Raw genomic sequence first — 14,295 nt, 5'->3', positions numbered from 1 at the left:
TGTGCTTCGCACCAATAAACACACCAGGGTGGAGAAGCAGACAAAGTTTATTCAAGAGCTCTGAATAGGCCCTAGGAGACCAGCATGTCTCAAATCAAGCGCGCTGATATAAGCAGTTTTTCCCTTTTTATCCTTTCCTTCCTCCCCCACTTTCTTCCCTAGCTCCCCCTGTAGCAGTTACATTAAACGACCTTGGCTGTGTAGCTTGTTCGCAATGTTCCCTTCTGCAAGTTATTTTGTCCTTCAGCTAGAAGCCTGTAGGTTCCTCTTATCCCTACCGCTTTCCAGCTGCTGGCCTGTGAGGTTAGTAAAGTTTAACATGGAGGGGCTTTGGTTCACTTTGGCCTAGAGCGGGGGGGCTTCATCAACTCTCGTGGTCTTCCACTCCCCCCCCCCCGAGTTACCTAGGGTGATTCCTAGTGACACCAACAGGTGGGTTCTAGTCCTGCCCTGCGATGGCTGCGGGGTCTAATGGGTTAGATCAGGGAGCTAGGACTCCTGGGTAGAGTGGGGCAAAATTTGTATGCATTTATTCACCCAAATTGTCCTGCATGGTGATGCTGAGTAGCCATTGGGCCTGGGACCGCCCGTGAGAATGACTCTGGTTAATGCCTGCACCTCAGATGTGAGCAACCCAGTTTCCAGGCCCTGCTCCAACAGTGATGCAGCAAAAGTGGAGCAGGGCAGCTCTAAGCAGAGTGAGTGAGGAGTCCCTAGCTGAGAAGTGGCAGATCGCTGGTCTAATCCCCTCCCCTTGGCAGGCAGAGGGGGGATTTGAACTGGGTTTTCCCACAGCCCTGGGTGAATGCTGTAACCACTGGGCTGAATGTTAACAAGGGAGCCCGTCCCCAGTGGCCATGTTGTGGCTTTAGTCCTCTGCTTTTGTCCAAATGGCCCAGACTGGAAAGAAACCGAAACCTTTCAAGTCAGGCCAAACAGAAACTTTTCCTGTCCAGGTGACGTGGAATTTTTTGACTTTTTATTTTGCCAAAAATTTTGAACAATTTGGGGTTTGGTTCAACCCGAGAGAAAACTAATTCTCGGTGGCTGGGAACTGAAAACTCCATAATTCACCCAGCTCTATGCCTGGATTGTGTGTCTCATTCTGGGAGGGAGTGGGGTCCAGCGGCAAGTCGGGAGGGACTCGTGGGTTCTATCCCCAGCTGTGGCAGGGGGGTGGGGTTGAGTGGGTTAAAGCAGGACGGGGGCTGGGAGCCAGGACTAGTGGTTTCTATCTCTGAATGAGGGAAAGGAATGGGCTGTAGTTGGTTAAATCAGGGAGAAACGACTTGTAGCTTCTATTCCCACCCCCAAGAGCAGAGGGACCTAGGTGTTACAGTAAAGGGTCTATCAGCCAGGTGATGGTAAATTGGAGCTGGGCAATGGTGCGTAGATGGGTGGGACACCCCACACTTATACACCTCCAGCACCCAAAAAGTTTTAGGAACTGTGTTCCAGGTTGGCCGTGAGACTCTGGCGGAAGATGAATGTCCCTATACCTTACCTGTTTCCTGTGTGGAGAATAGTGATAGTGAAGGAAATGTGCCTGTATCTGTCAGGGGTATTGACTTGCCTATGGAGGAAGCTACCTCAGTCTCCAAGCAGTTGTCTGTGAACAGCCCTGTGTGCTGGGACAAGGGACAAGGGAAATGAAATCCCTAGCTGTGTGTCTGGTAAAAAAGGTGTCTCCAGCTCTTCTTTGTCTGTGGAGCAGACAGAAGGTGCCTTTCAGCCTGTGATGGTTGAGGTTAGTGCAGTTGTCTCAGAATTGGTTCTGAATTCAACTAAAGCCCAGGAAGGGAATGGTCCTAAGTCTGTGTCTGCTGGGGAGAATGGCACTGTAACTAAGTCGCATCCAGTTAGTGTCTTAGCAAAATCCCAGAGACCAGACAATTCTGGTGCTTATATTTTGCCTATTGCTAGTGTGTGGTTGGTAAAGGGTGTAGCAACTCTGTCTAATCAGGGTAATACCCTAGCCAGGGCACAAGGAGAGCATGAAGGTGATTTGGTTGTGTTATCTACTGATGGTGTGGAAACTTGTAGCAAGAAGGAAAGGATTCCTGAACTTGTGTGTGGCAAAGGGAAGGGAAATGTTTCTAACCTTTTATCTAGGAAATCTATGGGTTTGCCTGAAAGGGGATTATGTAGAAATCTGCCTGATGGGCCAAAGGTGATCCTGGATGTAAGTAAGACCCAGAAAAAGTCTGTCATTTGTCAGGAAAGTGTTCCTTTAGAGCAGGCCCTAGATGAAGAGGGTAAGGGCAAAATTTCTGTGAGGGGTGATTTGCTGCTTAGAAAAGCTCCTGGGGAAAGAAATCCTCATGGTAATCTGTTCAAGCAGTTCCCTGCAACTGAAGGATGTGAGAGTGATTTAATCAAGGAAGTTTCAGTTCCTAACAGCCAGAAATTTTCTGTTGTGAATGGATCCACTGACTTTCCTTTCGAAAGATCCAGTGTGGGTAGCTTTGAAAAGGTCTCAGATGGAGTAAGAGCTGTTAAGAAAGTTAAGCAGCCCTATAACCAAGTGGCTGTGTGTGGCCAGCTTATTGGGAAGACAATGGTGTTGGAACAGGAATGTCTCCATGCTGATTCTGTGAGTGAGCAGTCTGTGCTTCAGGGTCTGAAGACAGATTCGGTTAATGGGGTTTCAAAGCAGAACAGTTTTATGGCTAAAGGCTTGAGGATGCAGGGTAGAGCAAGCAAACTCTCACCCTCAGACTCTTTGGATTTGTGTGGTATCTCTTTAAGACAGAGTCCAGCCTTGGAAATGATAACAGTTAAGGATATGAAAACTGGTGGACTGGCTTCTGTCTGTGGTAATGCAAATTACTTGTCTGGCTGGGAAAGGGAGGACTTGCTAATAGCTGTTAGCACAGAGAGCCCACCCCATCAGCCAGTGAATTCTGGTAAGCAAGAAAAATCAGGGTGTAATCCTGCAGGACAAGGAGGAAAGAGAAAACTGAATTTTGCAAAGGAAAGCCACAGGTTAACCCTAAAATGCCCAAACTCCAATGGTATTGAGCCAAAGGTGTGGCATGACAACCATGATTGTAGATGGACACTTGCAATGGATTTGTTGTTAATGCTAATGGTGATTTTGTAACTAATGTGTTGCTATTACCAAGAACTGTAAGAATGTACAACGTTCCTAATCTGTTGGAAAATCCCTTGAACATGTTAAAAGGAATACATGAGAACACACTTTATGTTAAAAGGCCTTGCTATACTAATGTTTCACAGTTGATGCCTGTAAACAGTATTGGAACTTTCACAGGAGAAAAGACATTCCAGACCTAATGTACTGTATGAGAAGGGAAACAGAGGCACACTACCACATTGCTTTCATGGCTAAATGCCAAGATTCCTGTACTATGAACATCATTAATATCTGCATTTATTTGATGTTAATTGGGTTCCAAACATTTGCCCGAGCTTGTATGGATAAAGTAGCTGTTTTCTTTAGCTCTTGGCAAGATCACATGACACATACAGGAACCATGCTGCAAGGGCAGATCCAATCCACTATTGTTCTAACCAAGTTTTACCTTGAGTTTGTAAAAAGGTTCAATCATGTTGTTGAACACAATTTTGATAAACCATTTCTGTTGTTCTTTAGCCAGCTAAGCCATAGTGCCTAACCCCGATATTAGCCATAGTGAGATGAAACCCAAGGATGGGGAGCTCTTGGGATGCAGTCAGTGATGTTTGTGTCATCCCTTCCTGCATCAATTTTGCGTTGGGGGTGTGACGTTATTGATATAATCTGGGACCATATAGATCATTGTTGCAACCAAGGTCCTGTAGTGGCACCAAATCTTGTATAAAGGGGGTCAAATGGGGTGTCTAAGACAAGGTTATAGTTTACTGGTTATGATTATGCTGTCTATATGTGTGTATCACTTTTGTAGTTGAAGTTATGAATATTGGCTCTATACTGTCTCTATTTCAAACTTATGCTATGCTGCTGGGTGACATCCCAGACAAACTGGTGTTAGCTCTGCCTAGCCTGCTTGATGGCCCATTAAGGACCATCAGCTATACAATGGACCCATTGAGAGAAGGCAGATAGCCTTGTAACTCAGCAAGGTATGCAGGGACTGGCCCATGTGACTCCAGACTCCATTTTGCTGTAATTTTCCACAGTAAGAACAAAGAGGTGTTCTTACACCTGGAAAAGACTATATAAGGCTGATGCCTCATCTCCATCTTGTCTTCAATCCTGCTTCATATCTCTGGAGGAACTTTGCTACAAGCTGAAGCTTTGAACAAAGGACTGAGGACCCATCCCAGTGGGGGATGTATTCCAGAGACTTGATTTGAACCTGCAGTTTATTCCATCGCTGCTGCAAGCCTGAACCAAGAACTTTGCCATTACTGTATGTAATTGATTCCATTTAACCAATTCTAACTCTCATCTCTATCTTTTTCCTTTTATGAATAAACCTTTAGATTTTAGATTCTAAAGGATTGGCAACAGCGTGATTTGTGGGTAAGACCTGATTTGTATATTGACCTGGGTCTGGGGCTTGGTCCTTTGGGATCAGGAGAACCTTTTTCTTTTACTGGGGTATTGGTTTTCATAACCATTTGCCCCATAACGAGTGGCACTGGTGGGAGTACTGGGAAACTGGAGTGTCTAAGGAGATTGCTTGTGAGACTTGCGGTTAGCCAGTGGGGTGAGACCGAAGTCCTCCTAGTCTGGCTGGTTTGGTTTGCCTTAGAGGTGGAAAAAACCCCAGCCTTGGGCTGTAACTGCCCTATTTGAGCAATTTGTCCTGAGTTGGCACTCTCAGTTGGGTTCCGCCAGAACCGCATTGTCACACTAGGATGAATGATTAAGACCATTTGGGGTATGATCAGAGACATGGGTTGATCCCGAAATCTGTTTTAAAAGAATTGGTAGAATCAGTCAACCTTAAAGAAGCTTTTTTCCCAGGGTTGTATCCCAGGAACCACAGCATCAAGTGACCTCAAATTTGGATTAATAATCTTACCCCATGTTCCCATGAAATGAAACACATTTCAAGTCCATCTAAATAATGGAGCAAGTTTTAGAAAAGTCATCAATGTAACAGAAAGGAGTTCTTAACAGCAGTTAGAACAGAACTGGTGCTGCATTAAAATCCAGGTTTCAGAGTAACAGCCGTGTTAGTCTGTATCCGCAAAAAGAAAAACAGGAGTACTTGTGGCACCTTAGAGACTAACAAATTTATTAGAGCATAAGCTTTCGTGGACTACAGCCCACTTCTTCGGATGCATATAGAATGGAACATATATTGAGGAGATATATATACACACATACAGAGAGCATGAACAGGTGGGAGTTGTCTTACCAACTCTGAGAGGCCAATTAATTAAGAGAAAAAAAACTTTTGAAGTGATAATCAAGCTAGCCCAGTACAGACAGTTTGATAATAAGTGTGAGAATACTTACAAGGGGAGATAGAGTCAATGTTTGTAATGGCTCAGCCATTCCCAGTCCTTATTCAAACCGGAGTTGATTGTGTCTAGTTTGCATATCAATTCTAGCTCTGCAGTCTCTCTTTGGAGTCTGTTTTTGAAGTTTTTCTGTTGTAATATAGCCACCCGCAGGTCTGTCACTGAATGACCAGACAGGTTAAAGTGTTCTCCCACTGGTTTTTGAGTATTTTGATTCCTGATTTGTGGACACAAATTTCTGCTCCAGGTCAGCCTGATTGACAGGATAGGCAGGCTAATGAGGGAGTCAGGAGCCGAGGAGGTTCCCATCCTGCAAGTGAGTTGGAATTGCCTGGAACAGAGTGGAGCCAAGCTCAGGAGAGAGTGGGGGCCCCGAGCTGAGCTGGGGAGCAGAGCTGTGCCAGCCAGCCAGAACCAGAGAAGCAGCCCAGGGGGAACAGGTCAGTGCTGGGAGCAGAGCAGAAGCAGCCCAGAGAGCAGACCTGTGCTGGGAGGAGAACTGCACCAACCAGAGCCAGGGGGGCGAGAAAAGCAGCCCAGGGAGCTGGAGGCAGAGTGGAGCTGGAGCTGGATAGGGTGATCAGGTGTCTGGTTTTCCACTAGAACACCCGGTCAAAAAGGGACCCTGGCGGCTCCAGTCAGCACCGCCGACCAGATCATTAAAAGTCCAGTCCGCCATGTTGTGGGTCTAAGGCAGGCTAGTCCCTACCTTTCCTGGTACCGCGCTGTGCCCCGGAAGTGGCCAGCAGCAGATAAGGCTCCTAGGCAAGGAGGCCACAGGGCTCTGCGCGCTGCCCCCACCCCAAGCATCGGCTCCACACTCCCATTGGCCGGGAACCGCAGGCAAGAGCAGAGCGCGGAGCCTTCTGGCCCTCCCCCGCCTAGGAGCCGGAACTGCCGGCCGCTTCCAGGGCGCAGCGCGGAGCCAGGACAGGCAGGAAGCCTGCCTTTGCCCCCCACTCCACCACTGTGCTGCTGACCAGGAGCCACCAGGGTAAGCCCATGCCCCAACTGTGAGCCCCAACCCTTGCCCCAGCCCTGAGCCCCCCCAAACCCGGAGCCCCTTCCTGCACCCCAAACCCCTCATCCCTGGCCCCACCACAGAGTCTGCACCACCAGATGGACCCCTCACCTCCCCTGCATCCCAACCTCCTGCCCCAGCCCAGAGCCTCCTCCCATATCCTAAACCCCTCTTCCCCACCCCACAGCCTGGCCCCCCTTCCTGCACCCCAACCCCCTCATCCCCAGCCCTACCCCAGAGCCCACACTGCTAGATGGAGCCCTCACCCTTTCCTGCACCCCAACCTGCTGCCCCAGCCCAGAGCCCTCTCCCACACCCTGAACCTCTCATTTCTGACCCCAGCCAGGAGCCTGCACCCCCAGTTGGAACCCTCACCCCCTCCCGCACCCCAAGTCCCTGCCCCAGCCCAATGAAAGTGAGTGAGGGTGGGGCAGAGCAAGCCACCGAGGGAGGGTGATTGTAGTGAGCAGGTGGCAGGGCCTTGGGTAAGGAGTGGGGCAGGGGCGTGGCCTCAGGGCAGGGGCGTGGCTAGAGTGTTCAGTTTTGTGCAATTAGAAAGTTGGCAACCCTAGACCTGTGATTCAAGTGCAGACAAGCCCTGGAAAAGACGAGAGCCTCCTCTCCAAAGATGGTGATGGAGAAGAGACAGTCGTGGCTATTCAAATGTAGTGGCTGTCTTTAAGATTTAATAACGTTTATGTAAGTGGGGGAATGGTCCAGTTATTGTGGGGAACTTTCCTGGCTTATACACTACACCGGTGAAATGGGCTAGCGAAAGGATCTGACTCCTCGCTTCCACTTCTTTACCCAGAGCCCTGGCTGTCCTCGAGGGCTCCCCTTCCAGTCTCCTGTGTGGCAGAGTCCTTGTAACCCCGACAAGGCTGGGCCCAGGATTTCTGGGGGGCTTGACCCCCAACCCTGCTGTGGTCACCCAGGACAGGGGCTAGGGTGTCCCCACTCTGGGGTGCTCTCTCTGCACTGGAGGCTTCCCTGAGCCATTGATCATCACATACAGCTCAAAGCAAATATAATTTATTAAACAGCAATCAATTTTTTGAAAAAATAAGGAAAAAATGGGAAAGGTTAAAGGAAAACACATAACACTGCTCGGTGGCACAGGGCCATCACAACCAGCATCTCTGGAATGTCAGGGCAGTTCACAGTCTGTCCCTCACATGTCCCAGGCCTCAGCTGTGCTGCAGGGATGCTGCGAGTCAGACACTTGCTCTGGCGGTGGCCACACGTCCTCAGGCTCTAGGGGGCAGGACCCTTCTTCCCAGAGTCAGCCTCTCCCCCTCCCCCCTTGGGGTTTTGAACCCCCTCCAGGTCTTGCCTACAAAGCATCTCTTGGCTGGGGGCATCTCCCTGCGCTGGACCTGCTACCCAGGGTTCCCTTTGCTCTCCCAAGCTGCTCACGCACCCAGCTCTGGACTGTTCCAGCTACAGGTCTAGGGTTGCCAACTTTCTAATTGCACAAAACTGAACACTCTAGCCACGCCCCTGCCCTGAGGCCACGCCCCTGCCCCACTCCTTACCCAAGGCCCTGCCACCCGCTCACTACAATCACCCTCCCTCGGTGGCTTGCTCTGCCCCACCCTCACTCACTTTCACTGAAGCTGCGCCACTGCATTGTTTTAAGGGTAGGTTCCCCAAGGATGATAAATAGTCTACACTCAGATGGCTTCTTGATTAGACCATAGGCCAATAAGGTGACTGGATTCCATGGCACATAAAGCATCTCACCATTTCCATAGCCATGATATCAGAAGCTTTGCACTTAGGTAAAGTATTTGCAAACACGCATCTCCAAAGAAGCTAGAGCCTTCTTCAAGCATATAAGTAGCAATCAAATTTTGCACCGTTGAGAGGAAACAGGAGGTGTAGCGAAGTCACCATATCCTCTGAAAAACATTTTCCAAGCAGCATGTCCTTCTTCAAATTGCAGGGATACATACCGCCTTTCAGAGCGCGTACAGAAGGTTTTACTTTCAATCAGTAATTAGTAAGGGTTTAAATGGAGGGTTATTGCTAGAAAGAGAGAAGGGAGAAACTCCCACTTTTACAGCTTCTTTTTATGGCTTCTGATAAGGATCCTTTCTGATGCTGAATACAGAGCACTTAGACATTCCTTTCAAGTCAGGACTCCCTTTAAACCACAAACATCCTCCTTGCTTGTTCTCCAGATAGTCTCATCCCTCTATCAGACTGCTGTCCTGATCTTTGATAAGGTCCAAGTGGTTTGTTTGCCTTTTGACCCATGTGGTTTTAACACCTGCCATTCACAGTGTATTTACAACTTTCCACTGAAGACTTCAAGTAATTATTGCAGATAACAAACAATGCTTATCTACCTTTACAAAACATAGCAGAAAAAAAAGATAATCTAAACGGCTAAAGGAAGATACAAGTTGTATAAGTTATGTCTTAGAGTCTGTGTAAACACACTTGAGTGTCATAAAGACGGTTTTATGACCAGAGCCATGCTGTCTTCCTCACACGCGACTTATCCCTGGGTGATGGTGTGGTGTGTAGAGAGCTGTCACTTCAAGTGCAAGGGGTTCCCCGATCCTGCTGACAGGCTAGGGGGCTCTGGAGGGGAGCATTTGATCTGGTTCTTCAGCACAGTCAGTCTGCAGAGAGCCTGCCTGGAGTAAGGTGGGGTGGATTGTGCCTTAGGGAGCAGCCTGTTTTCTCTCTCTGTGTGGTTTTGGATTCTTGTGTGTTAAGGTTCTGGATTCTAAGAAATAAAGTTGCTACCTTCCAACAATAGTATTGTATGTTTTTTATCTAACGTGTCTGTGTGCGTGCCATAAACGTGACAGAAAGCAAAATCCTCCTTGAATTTCTTTAATTACCCTGAGCAATTAAAAATCTAGGCATGTCAGTTGTTACATTCTCCAAATATCCTGGATAAAAATAACTGTGAGTGTCTCTTTAGTTCAGTGACGGTGCAGGCAAGTTTGTAATGAGCTACCATTCAAACAAAAAATAATGGTAACCATTTTTGCATCAGTACTGAGGTTTACATGCCCCCTCCTTCTACGCAATATTCCTACTGGGGTTTGGTTCAGAGGGAAATCTGCTGCTCTGGCTGCAATAAAATATTTTACTGCCATTGCAAACTGGTGTCGTGTGTGTTTGGGGTGGGAGAGGGGCTAGGATGTCCAGGGCTGGACAAGGGGCCCATTGTGCTCAGCACTGCACAAACACAGAACAAAAACACCATCTGGTTTCTGTCTCTCTGCAGAGCCAGGCACTATTTCCTCATTGGCAGCTGAGTTAGATCTCTCTGCTGTTCTCATTCACACACACGCTGGCATAGGTGGGGCAGGGGCACACTGCTCTGAGCTCTTTGGGAAAAGGAAGAATGCCACTAGCTTGGTTGTCCCAGGGCAGAGTCTTGTGGCAGGAGAGTCAGGACTCCTGTCCAGCGCCTGTCACAACAGGGGCCCTGATCTCTGTCGGGGTCTGTGCAGCACCTGGCAAAACGGTGCCCTGACTTCGGTTGCAGCCCCTAGGTGCTCCCAGAGCACCCATAACCAATTCCTAGGTGATTAACAGGGTGTGACAGTTGCAGTCTATATGTTTTTATAAAAATTTGATGATGAGTGAATATAATGTAACTGGAATATGCTTCATGCAAAAGGTCTCTTGTAAGGTATCATTACAAAGTTTATAATCTACTGAGTGTGATCATCCTATTTGTATAAATGTACCACTCTTGTATCTGGGACTAGAAATATGAAATATAACTCTGAGGGCCTATTGTAATTATGCAAAGTGTGGGCCATTAATGGTGGTTTGGAATCTTGATGACTCCCATTAACCAGGACAATTGTCTGCAGATGGGTGTGTTTTACCTGTAAGTCTTCCTGTATAAGTGTGTGTTGGCAAGTGGGCAATGAAGTCTTGCAGTGACATGTGATCATGTCACCTGAACTGGAATCCATCTTTAACCTGGTGTTTTTCCATTGAGAAGGAGGGGGTGGAAACCCAGAGAGGGACAAAGGATTCCCGCCTTATGCAAAAAATATATAAAGGGGTGGAACAGAACAAAAGAGAGGAGCCATTATGAGGAATCCCCTAGCGACCACCTGAGCTGGAACAAGAGCTGTACCAGGGGAAAGAATTGTGCCCAGGACTGGAGGGTGTCCAGTCTGAGGAAAAAACGTACTGAAGCATCTCTGAGGGTGAGATTTGTGCATTTTATTTTATTTTGCTTGGTAACTTACTTTGTTCTGTCTGTTACTACTTGGAACCACTTAAATCCTACTTTCTGTATTTAATAAAATCACTTTTTACTTATTAAAAAGTATGTATGTATTAATACCTGGAGGAGCAAACAGCTGTGCATCTCTCTCTATCTGTTATAGAGGGTGAACAATGTATGAGTTTACCCTGCATAAGCTTTATACGGGGTAAAAGGGATTTATTTGGGTTTAGACCCCATTGGGAGTTGGGCATCTAAGTGTTAAAGACAAGCACACTCCGGTTAGCTGCTTTCAGGTAAATCTGCAGCTTTGGGGCAAGTAATTCAGACCCTGGATCTGTGTTGGAGCAGATGGGAGTGTCTGACTCAGCAAGACAGGGTGCTGTTTCCTGGAGCTGGCAGGGAAGGCAGGGGTAAAAGTAGTCTTGGCACATCTGGTGGCAGCTCCTAAGGGGGATTCTGTGATCCAACCCGTCACACAGGGTATCGCGGGTGGCTTCATGTCTGCAGGGGGGAGAAATTTCATTGCTGTGCTGTAGTCCCATCATTGCCCATTATGACTGGATCCCACATGCTCGGTGCTGGACAAACACAGCGCCAGGGACAATCCTGGCAGCAGAGACCCTACAGTGTAACAGCCACCAGCAGAGAAAGGGGTGGGGATGGGGACAGAACATGGAGGCCAGAGACCATGGTGATGGGTGTCACAGGCGTGTTAGAGACGGGCTTTGTGGCTTCTGGGTTGAATGGGGGGTAGAGGGATGGTGTGGAGGAATGGGAGGGAGCTGTGGATCAGGGTATAGGGGCACCCAGAGAGCTGGTGGGGAATGCGGAGTCCAGGGCAGGAATAGCAGGGTTTGGGGGTCGGGATTGAGGGGCACTGGCAGAGCTGTGTTGGAGGCAGAGCAGGGATAGCCGGGTGCTGGGAGGTGGGATTGAGGGGCACTGGCTGATCACAGAATCATAGAAGATTAGGGTTGGAAGAGATCTCAGGAGGTCATCTAGTCCAACCCCCTGCTCAAAGCAGGACCAACACCAACTAAATCATCCCAGCCAGGGCTTTGTCAAGCTGGGCCTTAAAAACCTCTAAGGATGGAGATTTCACCACCTCCCTAGTTAACCCATTCCAGTGCTTCACCACCCTCCTAGTGAAAAAGTTTTTCCTAATATCCAACCTAAACCACCCACACTGTAACTTGAGACCATTGCTCCTTGTTCTGTCATCTGCCACCACTGAGAACAGCCAAGCTCAATCCTCTTTGGAACCCCCTTCAGGTAATTGAAAGCTGCTATTAAATCCCTCCTCATTCTTCTCTTCTGCAGACTAAACAATCCCAGTTCCCTCAGCCTCTCCTCATAAGTCATGTGCCCCAGCCCCCTAATCATTTTCGTTGCCCTCCGCTGGACTCTCTCCAAATTGTCCGCATCGTTTCTGTAGTGGGGCGCCCAAAACTGGCCACAATACTCCAGGTGTGGCCTCACCAGTGCCAAATAGAGGGGAATAATCACTTCCCTTGATCTGCTGGCAGTGCTCCTACTAATGCAGTCCAATATGCCATTAGCCTTCTTGGCAACAAGGGCAAACTGCTGATTCATATCCAGCTTCTCATCCACTGTAATCCAGGTCCTTTTCTGCAGAACTGCTGCTTAGCCAGTCGGTCCCCAGCCTGTAGTGGTGCATGGGATTCTTCCATCCTAAGTGCAGGACTCTGCTCTTGTCCTTGTTGAACCTTATCAGATTTCTTTTGGCCCAATCCTCCAATTTGTCTAGGTCACTCTGGACCCTATCCCTACCCTATCTATCTCTCCCCCTAGCTTAGTGTCATCTGCGAACTTGCTAAGGGTGCAATTCATCCCATCATCCAGATCATTAATAAAGATGTTGAACAAAACTGGCCCAAAGGCAGATCCCAGATATCTGACAGCAAATATTTACCGAATGTGGTTTCTACTTTTTATGGCCATTGATCAGGAGTCTGCTCCTCTAATCTCTGCTCGCTGAATCGCTCACTGTGTGTGTCCCAGACCATGGGCCTGGCCGGGCTCCATATAACAGGCACCAGAGTGGGAGGGGGTCCCTGGCTTTCATCTCAGCAGGGATCTCGATCCATCTCTGAGAAGGGAGCTGCAGCCCCAGGACAAGGTGAGGTGATGACCCAGCTGGTGTCAGGTGCAGAGGGGTCTCCAACATTCAAGCAGGAGAGCACAATTCCAGAGTCAGCTGGTGTCCGCCTGGCTTCAAGTGGTGAGGTCAGGGCAGGAGAGTTAGAAGTCAGGAGTCGGGAGTTCTGGCCTTGTTCTGGGGGGGGGGTCTAGTGTGGTAGAGCAGAGAGGGGTGGGAGCTAGGATTGGTGGGTTCTAGTCCTGCCCTGGGATGATTGTGGAGTCTAATGGGTTAGGCCAGGGCATGGTGGGAGCCAGGAGAGGTGGGTTATAACCCTGCTTTGGGGTGGCTGGGGGCTCTAGTGGGTTAGACCAGGGATCCAGGACTCCTGGGTAGAATAGGGCAAAATTTGTATCAATTTATTCACCTAAATTGTCAGGCAGGGTGATGCTGAGTAGCCACTGGACCTGGGACAGCCTGTGAGAATGACTCTGGTTAACGCCTGCCCCTCAGATGTGGGTGACCCAGTTTCTAGGCCCTGCTCCAACAGTGATTCAGACAAAGTGGAGCAGGGCAGCTCCAAGCAGAGCGAGTGAAGAGTTCCCAGCTGAGAGGAGGCAGATTGCGGGTCTAATCCCCTCACCTTGGCAGGCAGAGGGGGGATTTTAACTGGGTTTCCCCACAGCCCTGGGTAAATGCTGTAACCGCTGGGCTGAAAGTTATAAGGGAGCCCGTCCCCAGTGGCCATTTTGTGGCTTTAATCCTCTGCTTTTGTCCAAATGGCCCAAATTGAAAAGAAACCGAAACCTTTCACGTCAGGTCAAACAGAAACTTTTCCTGTCCAGGCGACGTGGAATTTTTTGATTTTTGATTTTGCCATAAATTTGGAAAACTATAGGGTTTGGTTCAACCCAAGGCAAAACCACAGTAGAGCCTCAGAGTTACAAACCCCTTGAGAAGGGAGGTTGTTCATAATTCTGAAATGTTTGTAACTCTGAACAAAGTGTTTTGGTGGCTCTTTCAAAAGTTTATAACTGAACATTGACTTAGTAAAGCTTTGAAACTTTACTATGAGGAAGAAAAATGCTGCTTTTAACCCCCTTAATTTAAACGAAACAAGCACAGAAATAATTTCTTAACCTTGTCAAATACTAATTTTAAAACTTTTCCTTTTTTTAAAGTCATTTACATTTAACACAGCACTAGATTTGTTTTTGTTTTTTGTCTCTGTGGCTACCTGATTGCGTATGTAACCCCTTTGGGGTTTAGAGAGCTTGGCCCTTTAAATCTTTTTCCTAAGTGGGAGGGGGAGAGTAAGAAAAAAGGAGGGAAACTCCAGGGGACAGCGCTGGAGCTCCAGGGAGAGGGAGAGGCAGCCTGAGACCCTGGAAAAGTGAAGCAACAGAGAACCTGCCTGAAGCCTGGGAAGGACAGGGCTGATCGGGGACCCCCCAGGACAGGAGCCAGGAGGAGCACTGTGCAAGGGAGGAATCGCCGGAGAAGGACAGGCCGGAGCTGGAC

This window comes from Trachemys scripta, chromosome 12 (genome assembly GCF_013100865.1).
Source record: "Trachemys scripta elegans isolate TJP31775 chromosome 12, CAS_Tse_1.0, whole genome shotgun sequence".
Lineage (NCBI taxonomy): Eukaryota > Metazoa > Chordata > Testudines > Emydidae > Trachemys > Trachemys scripta.
This window is presented reverse-complemented; position numbering follows the sequence as displayed.